The sequence below is a fragment of the Mchenga conophoros genome, linkage group LG11 (assembly GCF_057382185.1).
Source record: "Mchenga conophoros isolate Kocher_MC1m ecotype Shallow Benthic linkage group LG11, M_conophoros_male_GT1.1, whole genome shotgun sequence".
In the NCBI taxonomy this organism is placed as follows: Eukaryota; Metazoa; Chordata; class Actinopteri; order Cichliformes; family Cichlidae; genus Mchenga; species Mchenga conophoros.
In genome coordinates this window covers 13051354-13066704 of record NC_140536.1, presented here as the reverse complement: position 1 = coordinate 13066704, position 15351 = coordinate 13051354, and positions in this window count along the sequence as shown.

Here is a 15351-nt window from a genome sequence, read left to right as displayed (position 1 = left end):
ATTTACAAAGCAAAAGGTTTTACATTCTACTCTGTAAAGCAAAGGAGCACTTACATTTCTTTGTAACGTGATGGGTAAATTTCCTGCATTGTCTCACATTAAACAGAAAATGAACATTTTACAATAGAGAATAAAACCACAATCAGTGCCATTAGTAACACAATATAAGCTGTACAGTTGTACATTAGAATAAAAACAAATGATAAAAAAAATATCCGGGATTCAATCTTGATCTGTTTGGCTGCAAATTCTCACTCTTTCTTGCAGCAAATGCATTATTCTGCATAGATGAGTCTAACAGGTAAACATAATATTCTCCATCTGATTACCTGGTGTCATACTTTGGAGAGGAAATCTTTTCCACTGAGATTAAACATAGTGTATTAAATGGACAACAAGGTTAGTCACTTTATATAATGTGCATAAATATTCATAAAACAAAACATGAGAGATGCTTGCCTTGTTGTTCACAAAACAAAACAAAAATATAGTGAAAGATTGCTGTGACTGAACTAAGCAGCATAGCACAGAGAGGGACTGTGATTTGCACCTAAAGGTTTTGTCACTAAATATTGAACCTGTACTAAATTTGGATTTTTCTGCATTGCTGTCATGTTAAACAGCTCTGCTCAAGGTTAGAGAGGTATGAAAGAGTTACAGATGCAACGTGAGATATTGAAGTTTGAAACAGAAACAGGATCTGCCTGTGAGCGTGTAACTGTAATTGCTGGACTGGATGTTCCCGTCAGTGTCTGGAGACCCGAAGAACAAACTCTAAAACTTTTTAAGAGCTATTTGTCTTTCAGCCAGCCTGTCTTCTTCTTAACCACATCATTCTGTGTTGAGTTAGTAAGGCTGAGTTAGTTCCATAAATGAAGTGTGTCAACTTTATGGGAAATTACACTTCAACAAACAGCTGTGTTAAATAGCACGCTGCTGTACGTGTGTGAGTGTTTCCTGTTCAGTTTTTCACTGGCACAACGAGATGACCTGATGAAAAAGAGGAGCAGCACGGTCATTTATTAACAGTAGCACACATATAGTTTCATGCACCAGGGGGCAAACTTCCCTTTATAGTAACAGTGGCCTCTGAAGGTCAGTGCTGTTGCTCATTTATGTTTGGCTGACACATGAAACACATATAAAATATTGAAGTGTATATATATTTAAGAAATAATAAAGAAACATAAAAAAAATGTATACACAACAAATTATACAGATACCTGTTATAAAGAGCCGTGTTGATGCGATTATGCTGATGAACATTTTTGGGTTTCATAAACTACATCAAGAGGCCCAACAATCAGATTCGAGCAAGCATTTAACAACAGTGGGAAGAAGGAACTCCTTTTTAACAGAAATAAACCTTCTTATCCTCTTAATTTTCACAGAGCTTAAAAATCATGGATTTAGATACATAAAGATTGTGTTTGTTGCAGAAATTGTATTTTTGATAGTAAAAAACATTAGAAACTTTTGAAAAAAAGAAAAAAGTTTGCAAGCACTGCCTTGGAAACACTAATATATGGCAGTATTAGTGAGGAGGGAGTTACTTGGAGGTAAGAAAACAAAAAAGAAACACCCCCCCCCCCCCAAAAAAAGTCTGTACACTTAAAATATATAAATTTAACTGTTCAGTTGGACCTCAAGACCTAATTCAGCAGACATTATATATGCATTGAGCCCCCGTTTTGTTTGTAGTACATAGATTATGTTGTAGTGCAGCCTTATTTGATGTCATAAACTCAGCTTTTCTTGGATCGTTTTCATCATTTCTTGCCTCCACACACACCATACATTAAACATTATAAAAGGAAAGCACCTGTGTGGCAGGACAAAGTATTTATTGATATTTAAACTTCCTTATGTAAACTGTCAGCTGAAACCAGCCACCGGCCAAATGACATATCTTTCATGTACACCTTCCACCACTACCTAACAGGAAATTTAGGTCGGAGCAGAGGTGTGTGGGTGTGTACATGTGCGGATGTGAACATATGAGAATTCAGGCTTTCCTTCATACACAACTCTGAAAAAACAAACCATTTATCATGTTGTAATTTGAAAATAATTTCCACATGTGGCAGTTATGTGAAGGTCTTAATAGCCAGAACATTATGGCTAATTTTCACGTTTACATTACAGCACATATGACCATATCTCGAATAGTTTTTCTCCACTTTCTCAACCTACTGAAAGTGATTTAAGAGAAGTCTAATGCTGTGAGCTCGAACAGTTCAACACACTGAACCCACGGTGCCATTAAAACAACCTCCTGACCCCCTCAGGCAGAGAGCTGGCCCTCTCTGATAATATTTTCATAGGCTGTGAATTATAAGTGTTTAAAAGGGCACTAATCGCAGAGTTATGCTCATGCCAAGAGCTGCTTAGCATCAGTAACCACAGAGTCTGGACGGAGAGTCTAGCGGACCAGATTTTAGCCAAAGTTAAAACATTCATTATAACAATTATTTTTTATAGCATATCTGCCTGTTAAGAAAGCACAGAGTGGAAAATGCAAGAAAGGAAGGAAGACGGGGGATGAAATACAGCAAAGCCTTCTTTAGTCAGATTTAAACCATCCGCACCACTTATATGTGTAACGTGGGCTGGGGACGGTTGCATTTTCAGAATTTTCCAGTCTTTCTAGCAGAGTTCAAGAATGGGGGAAGGAAATGGTGAGCCGTCCTTTGAAGGTCTGGAGAAAGGCAATCCTCTGAAAAGTCTACATCGTGAGTATCGCCAGAACTGGGCTTAACCTCCAGCTGATCTCCTAAAAGTGCATAAAGTATAGGCATGAATGCACGTTAGTTTACCTCAGGCTAGATGTGACTTAAATATGCTGCCTCTAAGTAAGTGAACATATAATAAACAAACATTTACTCAGGCTCTGGATGAGCTTGCAGTGTAAATCCAGAGATCAAGGCCACTTTGTGAAGTGGCCTTGATCTCGGTGAGAAGTAAAGCAAAACACATGTACAACATGCTTAAAAACAAAACAGTCAGGGCGTTTGTCAAATGGGAAGAAGAAAGGAAAGCTTAAAATCCATCATTAAAAAAAATCATGCATTTTATTTTTTAGGTCATTTCACTGGATTTATTTAATCCAGTGAAATGACCACTGGATTAATTAACCATCACTTATTGGGAAATTCTAGTCAAGCAGTGGTGGCGGGTTGTCAGTGCATTGGCAGCTTCAAGCTGCCCGTCTACCTGCAGAGTGTCCTTCATCAGATGAAGGCAGTGTCAGTGAGCCTGTGAGCCACTCTTGCTCCTGATATTGTTGGTCAGTTAGCGAGCCAGCTGCTGTCTTTACTTTTCATGCTGTATTCTTTGGTGTTTGTTGTGCTTCTCCTGTTCATGGTGACGTCTGCTGTCTCTCCTTACCCTGTTCTGGTTCACTTGTCAGCCAGTCAGCATTCGAGTGACACACAGCGTCATCCACATCGAGCAGCCTGCGGTTGGGATTTTGGAGAACTGCGCAGGAGAACGTTTGCCGTGGTTGAAAGCCCCTCTTGAAACTGTACGCTGTCTGTAGGAAAATACTGTCACAAACAGACACAATTGTGGTTACATAAACTGAGATCTTGGACAGTGATACATGAAAAATGCAAAAATGACAACAGAATATCATGTGCTGAAATTATTTTTACACCCTATAATTACAAAATGAGCTGTGATCAATCAGTCCACACATCCACACACTTTACATTCCTACCTTCATAGCTACCTACCTATCTCTCCACTGTCTGCATCTTTTCACTTCCTCTCCCACTCTCCTGTGTTTTCTTTGGCCTGGCACTGAGGATCTGGAAGTGTCACCTCATCACAGCAGAGATTTGTTTCTCTTGGAGGCTTCCGTAGGATATCTGCTAATATGATTTGAAATCCTCAACTTGAAATTGGCAGATTCTTACAAACACTGCTGGCTCTGACACGACTCTGTGAAGTGCAGCATTTTAGTCTATCTGAGAGACAGAATACCTGCAAAGACTGCAATCAGACCCAGCGGTCTGTGGGCTGGTGCCAGTTTGAACCTTTCTTTACTTTGGCTGGATCATACTGTGGAAACAAACAACCTATCAGGCAACATATCATGGAGTGAATATGTAGTATTTGAGTATTTAGTACTTGACATTTAACAGAAACTATCGATCAGCTTGGCACATTAAAAAGATCATATAAAAGAATCTCCAAAATCAGCGATGCCCAATATATGTGGTACAGACAACATTATGAATGTGTGAGACATAAATTCGGGGTTCTAAAAAATGTAATAATACAGCAAATCAAATTATGCTAAAATAGACTGGAAAGATTTTGTTAGGTCAAGGCCATACAGCGTAGATGAGGTACTAACATAGCCTACGAGATTAGAAAGTGAAGGCATGCAGATGTACCTTAAGCTTGCATTCTTCCTAATGACCAGCAGAGGGTGTGCACGGTTCTGAATGTTAAAGAAATTAGATCATGTAGATGTTTATGAGAAGATGTGTGTGTGTTTGTGTGGGCAGGGGACAGCTTGTCATCCTGCTGGCAGTCTTTTAAGTTCGGGCCCTCTACCAGAGGTCTGGGAGCTTGAGGGTCCTGCGCATCATTTTTGCTGTTCCTAGGACTGTGCTCTTCTGGACAGAGATCTCAGATGTTCTTCCTGGGATCTGCTGGAGCCACTCACCCAGTTTGGGGGTCACTGCACCAAGTGCTTCGATTACCACTGTTGCTTGTGGTAATCAAACACAATATATTGCCACATCGTGTCAAGCTCTCCTCTCAGCCATTGGCATTTCTCAGGCTTCTTGTGTTCTTTCTTTCTGATTTTGCTTTCACTTGGCATTTCTACATCTGTCACTGCGGTCATCTTCCTCTGCTTGCCCATCACTACAATGTCAGGTTGGTTACCCATCACCAGCTTGTCCATCTGTATCTGGAAATCCCACAGGATCTTAGTTCGGTCATTCTCAACCATCCTAGGAGGCGTATTCCATTTTGACTGGACCTGGGACTTCTAGGGCTAACATTCGGCCCATCGCCTAAAGGGTAGCCCACAAACTGATGGGTGATGTCACTGTGGCTAGTGAGTACAGTCTATGGACCAGTCAAACCTCAATAGAAAAAGAGAAGAGTGGTCGATATTTAAAGGGCACTCACACGACTCCTGTTTATTTTGACAAAATCCTGTGTGAGGAAAGTTGGTATAAAATGTCCAACATTTTCAGAGAGTTGATGGTTTGCCCTCACTGATGGGGGCTAGGCTTGATGCTGGGCAAAGAAAGAAAATGGGGCTACTAGCCTGTCCTATCATTTATCTGTAATGCTGTGTTGGCTGGATCAGATTAGACCAAGAGGTGAGGACAGTGATTGAATGTACATGAGTGAAACTTTACTGACATTACCTAAAAGCCTCCAAAATTCCCCAAAGCTCAGATGCTGGTTTTGGCAACTACTCTGTCTTCAAAGAGCGCATCAGCTAGGGTGAACACTTTGAAATTATAAACAAAGGGCTTGTAGAGTTTGGAAGAAGTGATTTGGCCAGATCTCTTCCAGATCTCTGCAGCCCACTCCACATCTCTGCTTGAGCCTTCAGGCTATATTTGTCAGTACTACCATAACATACCTAAAATGTCCAGCTCAGTGCTCTGTGGTTGAGTTGTATGATGGGTAATGACTGTGCCAGGTTAAAAGAAAGAGTAAAAATCCTAAAAATTCTCACTTTGAGTCCAGCATTGTTAGAAGAGTACCATGCCGAGTTCCCTTCACTTTGCACAGTTTGACCACGCTAAGATTTGCTTAAATGTTTTTTCTTTACTCTCTGATCTCAATCCTTCTTTAACAATACATTTCTTGCATTATATTTTATTTCTCTGTTTCTTTATGTCCCCAGTCGTACCCGCCTTGAGCATCTTGCTGCCAATTTCTCTCATTTTTTCTTTTCCCCTGCTCTTCAGCACATCTGAAGTCAAGGTGATTCAGAAGCAGTTCTCTTCTTTCTAGATGACAGGCTTTGGCAGCGGCAAAAAGATGGACAGTTTTTGCATAGGTGGTGTGTATATTACAACATCTAACTGGTTTTCCAGCTGGCGAGAAAGTGATGTGCATGCAAAACAATAATGTTTTGTGTTACTTTGTTCTGCCGCTTGTTGCGGTTTGAATTCAGCACAAGAGCAAAAGTTCAGTCACATAGTGGTTTGGATGAATGTCAAGGGTAAGGTTTAAAGAACGACGCAGGTTGGTGGAATGCCCTCACAAATATTCGTGTGTGTGTATAAAACGTGGTGTGGCAAGGGTAAGACAACATTCTTGAGATGCAACGTGTCTTCTCCCTTTTGCTCACCTTCTGTCGAAAACATCAGGTGGCTCTCGGGAGACATGAGCAAAGGCTTTTGGGGAGGAACAGAGAGTCGGGTATGGAGGAAAAAGCACAGAGAGAGTGTGTGTGTGAACAAGACACAGGAAAATGAGTAAACTCTTACCAGAAATCCTAATGACTGTTTTTGTGTGACAGTTAACTTTAGACTAAAAGGAACTGGTAGCTCACAAATCTAGAGTAAAACTGAAAGAGAAAGCCATGCTGACCATATCTAAGTATCATTATTAACAACAACCGAACAGAAAAAAACAAATTCTTGCTTGAAAAAAGCTTTACACACTTTCCCAAGTCCAAATTTGGTAATAGGTAAACAGACTGGAGTCGTAAAAGGCTTTTTTACTCTGATAATGATAAGCGAAAAAGATCAGATTCTTTGATGTAGTCATATATTTCTCATTTTGTGTATTACATTATTGCATTTTGAGTCTCGCTATATCACTGTCACAATCAGCCAACACTGCATTATATTTTTCAATGTGACTGCAGCTAATTACTCTTCTCACTGCTCATCTATAAAGGTTTCATTTTAAGGTCTTAACCGTGGTAATAAAAGTACAGATCTTATTTATTTATAGTTCCTAATGAGCTCAGTAGATTATATACTGTCAATAATAAAACACACACAATAAGCAGTGAGGTGCTATGATGCTTTAACACACAGGTGTCGAACTCCTGGCCCCGAGGGCTGGTGTCCTGCAGGTTTTAGATGTGTCCTTGAAGCAACACAGCTGATTTAAATGTCTAAATGACCTCCTCAACATGTCTTGAAATTCTCCAGAGGCCTGGTAATCAACTAATCATTTGATTCAGGTGTGTAGACCCAGGGTGAAATCTAAAACCTGCAGGACACCGGCCCTCAAGGCCTGGAGTTCGACACCCCTGCTTTAACAGCTGTTAGTGAAGCTCTTCCCCAGAATGCCCAGCTGCATATATGCAACTCCTGACTTTTAGTCTTTGCTCAGCTCTACACATTTCTTTTTCATTTCCCTCCTTTCTGTTTTTAGCTCTTTGCCTTCTCTTTTCTTTCTGTGTTAGGCCTCTGCTATAAAATATTTTAACACTTGAGCTTTACTCATCTTACGCTCCCCTCTTGTCTCCTCTCGCCTTCTAGCATCAACACCCAGTCCCGCCTGTGACCGTTCCCCTATTGCTCCTCATCTATCCCTCTTCCTTGTCACTATCACGTGTACATGTAAATGTTAAGCATATATAACACATCATCTGTTGGCCACCCACAAACCATATATAGTACGTTCTCTCTGTTTTCTAATGCTTTCTTTCCTATTTCTTTGTGTTTTTGTCCCGTGTTCCACCTCCTCTTCTTCTCTTTCACCTAATTCTGCCTATTTATTGTTACTGCGTATCTTTCTTCTCTCCCGCCTATATCGCACTTCATCTCTCAGTTTCTCTCAACACCGGTTTCTGTGTGTCTCTGTGAGCATGCCTCTCTGTGTGCTGATGTCATGTGTTTGCTTTGGGCTGCCCCGCACCCTTTGACATATATATGGACCGAAACATGTGATAATGTTTACCCAGACAACTCCTTTAATTATCTGTTTAAACACAATAATTCACACTTTTAAATTCCAGAGAAGGAAAGGTCCGAAAGGGAACTGTACAGGCGAGAGAAAATAAGAGCAATATGTCCTTGAAGCATAACTTTGAAATGAACTGAAGGAGGTCGTATTAATTATTACTGAATTATTATGCGATTAAACAACGACTAGTTAGTTCCTTCCAGCCATAAACAAAGAAGAAGACTTTTATGATGAGCTGCAACAAGCTTGGTGTTACCTGGAGATCTGCCTCCCGCTCTCCTCTTCCTGTATGCCTTTGTAGCTGTGTCCCATAAGTCTGCACATTAGCAGCGGGATTTAAAACTCTGACACTGAAGGATGCTTCATAGGAACAGCTGCCAGGATTGATCTATGTTAAAGACATTCGGGGGGCAAACACAGGGGTGTATCTTATTTGTAACGGGCCCAAGGCCTCCTCTCCATCATATTTATACACACACCTTCTCCTGCCATTAAACATGCGAGTCAGTTTGCTTTTGCCATGAGGAAGGTGGACGAGGTTACTGCCTCTTAAATAAGACCATGACACACCTGCATGAATTTATGCCATAAAGACACCTGAAAAACTGACTTCTCCCAGTTAGTTCTCTCGGTCCCTCGGTCTCTCACCCTCATTCTGTGTCTTCTAGTCTTGTCTCTGTCTCCTCCATCCGTTCCCTGTATTTAGTCAGTCTGAGTCTGTGTACGTGTGTCCCATTTTGTACGTGTTTTCCTGTGCCTGGTCTCAGTCTGTTCCCTGCTTTATTCTGACAGTCCCGTGTGCATTGAGTTTCTGTGTCGAGTCCGGGCTTCTGCCTCTGTGTTTCTTGCTCTTCCTGTTTTATTTTGACAGGCCCTCGTCTTGTGTGTGTTCTGTTTAGTTTTGCTTCCCCTGTCGTTACTCTGACCTAGTTCACCTGTGCCTTGTTTCCCTCAGCTGTGTTCCATCTCCCTAATTACCTCGTGTGTGTAAGTCCTCAGTTTCTCATTGTTCTTCATGACATTGCTATAGCAGCTTCCCTCATGCCGTGTGTTTTCTAAGCTCTCAGTTCCTTGTGCTAGTAAAGATTTTGTTTGTGAAGTCCAGAAATGAAGCTGTGCTAAGTTCTGAAGTTTGTCTACGGACTCCTGCATTTGAGTCCTCTCTCTGCCTGCAGCACAAAAGATGCCAAATAAAAGATGATGTTCATCTTTTATTTACAGTCCATGTGAATACCTTGAATAAATACTTTAAAAACTATACCCTCCTCATCAAACAGATAAATGAACTGGAACTTATAATTTTACTCAATTTGAGCAGTTTGAATTTAAACAGATAAAATATTGGTTTCTAAAATCTTTTCAAGATTAAGCTTCAATAAACTGTTTCTAAAGAAACTTTAAAAATCCAAATCCTGCTATCAGTGTGCGTATCTACAGTTTATCATTCACTGAAGTCAGTGGCAGCCAAGCTCAGACTCATGAAGTTGCCAGCACACAGCCTCGGCCCGCTGAGCCACAGATCACCTTGTTAGTCTTGATTTCCAAACCTGGAAGTTCCATCTGTGTGATTCACTCCAAGGTTGACTGAAGGATCAGGTTGCCCCTCTGGCTTCCTGATGTGTGTGTGTGTGTGTGTATCTCTACGGCATGTGTTCACATGTGTGCGCTGAATGAGGGCCAGGTATGGGTTGAGGAGAAGGATTGATGGTCCTGGAGGGACAGAGCAGCTGGAACAGAGAACACCGGATAGACAGACGGACGGATGGAGAGGAACAAGGGAATAAATCAGAGAAGAGAGGACATAAAGGAAGGTGGCTAGCAGTGCCGAGGATGGAAAGAAATGGAGAAAGAAGACAAGAGAGAGAGGAGAGGAGAGGAGAAATGATGAAAAGGAAGGAGAGGGGATCAGAGAAAAAAGAGATTTGTCGAGACAAACAAACTGCAAATTCTTCAGAAATGATGTGATGTAAGATTTTAGTAATAGTCCAGCAGGCGCAATATGTGCCGTCATTCAAAAATGCCAAGAGACCATAGGAAATATCATATAATACTAATGTATCTGACCACAACCATTCTTGAGTCTGTGCAGACACAGACAGATACACACACACACACACACACACACACACACACACACACACACACACACACACACACACCTCACATCCCTCCCTCCTTCCCTCTTCCTTTCTTTCACTCTCCACTTCTCTTTTCCTCTTTTTACCACATCCCTTACTTTCTCCCTTCCCTTCTGCTGCTAACCCATTCAAGACAGACAGACAAACACACACACACACACACACACACACACACACACACACACACACGCTATATGCCTCCTTTTCCTGACCACATCCCCTCCTCTCTCCTCTCCTCCCAACCTCAGGTCGTGTGGTAATGAGTGTGTGATGGAGCCTCGTGGCTACCAGACTGGCAGAGGTATTTTTAGCACTTCTCGTGGTTTCCATCACTAAATATGCTCCAACTTCATATTTCAAACTTGAAGCTAACCTCAAAGGGGAGAAATGGTTTAAGCTATTAGACGTTGCTGTTAAATGTGTCGGTGAGAATTGTAGATAACTCAGCGGTGGGGAGTTCAACTCGAAAAAAAAAAAAAAAAAAGCTACATGAACTTACATTAAGAAGAACAAAAAGGCTAAAATTTCAGACAACCAAGAGTTATATTATCTCTGTGTTATACTGAGGAGAAATAAGTGAGGAGAAACACACGTAAATCAGTCAAAGCAAAAATATTTTCACTATATTACAGCAGTTTTTATTTTAAAAAGCTGCAGAGCATTGAAACAGAGATTATTTCTACCCATCAACATATATAATAATACCACACTGTGTATCTTTTTAAACCTGGTGCCTAGATACCTAATGATTAACATCAGCCTGAGATAAACTATTGATTTGACACCAAAAAAACGGGTTAAATTTTGCACTGGTGCAGTTTCATTATTTGACGCTGGGTGTGGAGGAGAGTTAAACAGGCACGAAACGCCATGGAAAAGTACTGCTATAAATGTGTACCTCACTGTGATACCAGCATCCTTACAGCAACACGAGTACTGTGGACATCAGGGTCTGTCAGGGCCTGGAAAGGAACCTTGACCAGGGCTGGCTTTCATTTAAAGGTGACATCTTTCCTGACAAATGCCATATGGGTATTGTGTTGCATGCGGTTGTATGCTGCTGGCAAGAAACAAAAGTCCTGACAAAGTGTGCTCTAAAACAAAAAGAAAGCATATCAGCAGTTTCCCCAAAGTAATAACTGACCTAAGTCTGCAGTTTGTGCCTGCTCACGTGGGCCATTTTTGTTGTAGAAATATTGCTGTCTCAACCACAATTTGTGTTGATAAAAAAGCTTGTCATGCATTGCTCACTTTATTTCCATACGGCTCAGTCAGCTGCAGTTGCCACTAAACAGTACATTTACTCTAAAATGCTTAGCAGAAATTCCCGTAACAGAGCCAATTTGTTCCCAAAAGGGTCCCAGTACAAATTTTCCTACCTCTTTTTCCACTTTCAGCTTGTTGTTGTCTGAAACTGTAATCAGCATGAGCTGGAAAACCTTGCAGATAATCCGGAAAGGTTCATTTATTAAAAAAAGAAACCCAACAACACACACATATATACACAAATTCATTTATGTTTAAAAGAAAACCTGTAAACAAACAGAGATAGAAAGTATTTCATGGTAGGCACCGTAATCTATTTCTGCTTGTGGTGTGCACTGACAATCAGATTACTGGCCAAAGTGATCTGAACATGTGGAAAGACAAAAATAAGAAGAGTAATTCCCTCTGACAACAGAACACGATGATTCCTCTCATCTCAGCAAAGTGCTTCTCAAAGTGCTGAATGAGTCGGCTAATTTCAGATGATCAAACCAAAAGCGATTGGGTTTCATTTAACTGATCTCTCTGATATTATATCTTACGTTTACCTAACAACAAAACACAGGAGACTTCTCTGGTAATTCGATCTAACTGCACCAAGTTCAATTCAACGTTTACCAGCACAAAGCAACAAATATAAAGAGGATTACTCCAGTCTGTCAAATGTTTTTGAATTATTCAAAAAGTAAAATGATTTAAGTATTTAATTCTGCAGGAAACAAAGTTAAGCAAAGAGATGCTGCAGAAAGCCAAGAATCTACTTTACTCCCTTATATGACTTTCTGAGGACAGATTATGTGTAGACCTGAACTGTTTTTTAAGATACTTTAAAGTTTTTCAGTTTAAGATTAAAAACGTACAATCTATGGAAATGAAATACTCTGTTATGTGCAAATCCTAATTTATGTTGATCAAAATATTATCATTTGTTCTTCTAGCAAAAAGCGAGTGGCTTCTGATCTGATCGATGGCTCACAGAGGAGCAGGGATCTTATTCTTTCTTTCTTTTGAGCGCTTCCACATTTCTACAGAGCGCTCCATCTCCTCCATCTTTATTTCTGTTGGCAGGCTCAGCTCATTCTCCCTGAACATCCTTCCTTCTCTCACAAGGAGGTTCATTGTCCTTAGAGGAGAAGGTGGGTTTATGATCCATACAGAGACAAGTGGCAGAAGCACATACCGTAACTTATTGGGACCTGTAATCCCATCACTCCCCATCTGCCAGGGTATGTTTGCACTGTGTGACTGCTGGCTGGGTCAGCCCACTGTAAATCCAGCCTTTACAAAGTGTAAACAGAAGCTGATCTCCACCCTCGGTTCTCTAGATGTTTTCACTGTATTCTCATATTTCTAAACATAATCACTTTGATGTTATAATAACACAAGTTTGCAACCATGGCACACAAGGCTGTCGTTCCAAAGCCAAAGCAGTGAAAGCAAAACAGAAGTAAAACAAAAATGACTAGCGATGATCTCGGTTTTCGGTCTCTTTAGTCATCATCTTCATTTAATGAATCATCGCAGGATGTATGTTTTGTGTCACTATTGGAAGCATCTTCCATTTATTACATGTCATCCATCTGTCTTCCCATCATTTCTCCTCCCGACTTGCCTGTTTTGTCATTTAAATTTCCCGATCCTTGGAGTCAGTAGACCATCTGGGAAAAAGACTGTAGTCGGTTCCAGCAAAACCACAGCATCACTTTTTTTTTATGTACCTGTGTGTTTTTCTTCACTTATTACATGATCATGTTCCATGATAAAAATAGAAAACTAACATAAAATTGTAAGACACGTAAAACCATTCATCAATGAAATGTCAGTTTGCTGCTAGCTTCTATCCAAGCTCATATATCTGGGCGAGGCTCGAGTGCAGCATCATTATTTAGAAATGAAACAGTGGCTCGAAGACAGAAGAACAACCATAACTCTTTACAGCTCATCATGCAGACAGTTTTTAGGGAGGATTTATGCAAGCTTTTTCCTGATATCATCCAGTTCTGCTGTTCTTTTGCTCTAGGTTGCACAGTGGTTTCATAGATAAGGGTGTTTAAACTGTTTCATATTGTTTGGACAAGATAAGAGGTAACTGGACTTTTTAACACTGATTCCATCAAAGATGTTTTCCCATAAGGAGCCTTTAAAGATATTTCAGCCTCAAAGGAGACACTGTCCTGTCACACTGTAAAAATGCAGCAGTTAAAGCTGCAGATAAGATTTGATGGCTGAATACACCACACCTTAGATTGGATTAAACAAATGTGATGGTTTTGTGCATTGTTGAGATGAGGACATAAATGGGTCGTGTGGTTGTTGGATTTCTCTGTATAATTGTGGGGTCTCTTCCTTTACATTATTAAAAGCCTTGAGGTGACTGTTGTTGTCATTTGGTGCTATATAAATAAAACTCAATTGAATTCAACTGAATTGAAGTAATTGACCGATCTGAGTTATGCCGAGCAGGATCACAAAAGCAACAATTTTCAGCTATTCCTAGAAACATCCACAAAGAATAAACAGCAACAGAAATTTGTCTCACAGAAACCACACTTCAGACATGTCACACTGAGCTGAAGTGAACAATATAGGAAACAATTACACGCACAGCTCGCTGCTGTGCTATCAGATTATATTTAGTTACTCATGACACGAGCCTGTTATGGTTGTCCTGTATTTTTTCAGCCATTGCTGCTGCTCTATAGGGAAGCACGGTGCGCTCTGACCTCGCCCTGACCACAAAACCCTGCTGTAACTGACTGGCTAAACTGCTCATGGAAGTGGCTAAAAATCCGTGGCACCCAGATTCCACAGGGCGTATCCTGCACTGCCAGGTCACTGCTGCTGCTAGTTTGGTATATTTCTTTCCTCGCATACAGCACGCATCATCTGCTACAAGCTCTTATAGCAAAGCAAGCTTTGCAAAGTAAACATGCTGCTGAGTAATGGACAAGAACACTAGGTCAAATCTTTGGCAGTCGCTGATGTTCTCCTGGATTATAAATTGCTCATATTCTTGGAGTTCCCAATCCCTGATGTCTTGTGCTCTTAAAATCATTTTTGCCTCGCCTCCTTTGGTGGGCTACTGTAACAGGCATTTTGTCCTGGGGCTGTATGAATTATGGGTTATCTAGGGAGTGAAATCCTGGTTTCTATTTTACTCCTTGAGATGTATCGTCTTACTGCATGTATCATCTTTCTTTGAGTCACTTTCATAACAGGCTCTGTATGTTGGCAGTGCAGGGGGTAAGTGAGTTTTTGCCAGCTAAATACATGCCAAAGGAAAAATACAATTTTGCAAATAAACAGTTAATTCAAACATAATACAATATTGAAAATCAAAGATATAACACATTCTGTTCATATTATGTACAGCTACACACTTGATTTATCCCCATCATGCACAGTAAAGTTATGTAGAGAGAACATTTTAGTGCCTTTCGAGCCACTTTACTCACAAGTCAATCAATTTTCCTTAAAACTGACCAACTCATTAAATGAGATACAGTACTAACCTGAAGCTTTCTTTCTCTCTGGCACAGTTCCTTGACCAAAAAATTTCCCTTGTTTTGTGTCCATGACAGATTAATATCACACACAGGCACACACAAATTTGCACTGATAGCAAATGTCTGGAAGCAAAGTGAACATTCAGAAAATGAGATGCCTCCACACGATGGCCCAAGTCACCAAGCTCTTCATGGACACCAGAAATACCAACAGACAGCTGGTCCGTGAAAATGTCCTGTAAGATTAATATTACAGCAGAGTGAGGTACGCTGAAAATTCTTCACTCATAGCGTGCACTGCTCTGTGGGGCAAATTTCCATCCACACAACTGTGACTGATGCCCATTTTTCCATTCGAGCTGCTGCCAGTGTATAATCCTGTTTGTGTTATAAACCATAGGCCGAGATACCTTTCTCTAATTTGGGGGATGATGAAGTCTTCAAAGAAGTCAAACCATCCCAATTTAGTGTTGTTATATTGTTGCAACTACCTTGAAGTTTTTTCTCTCCTTTATTTTGGAAGAGTCATGAGAAAT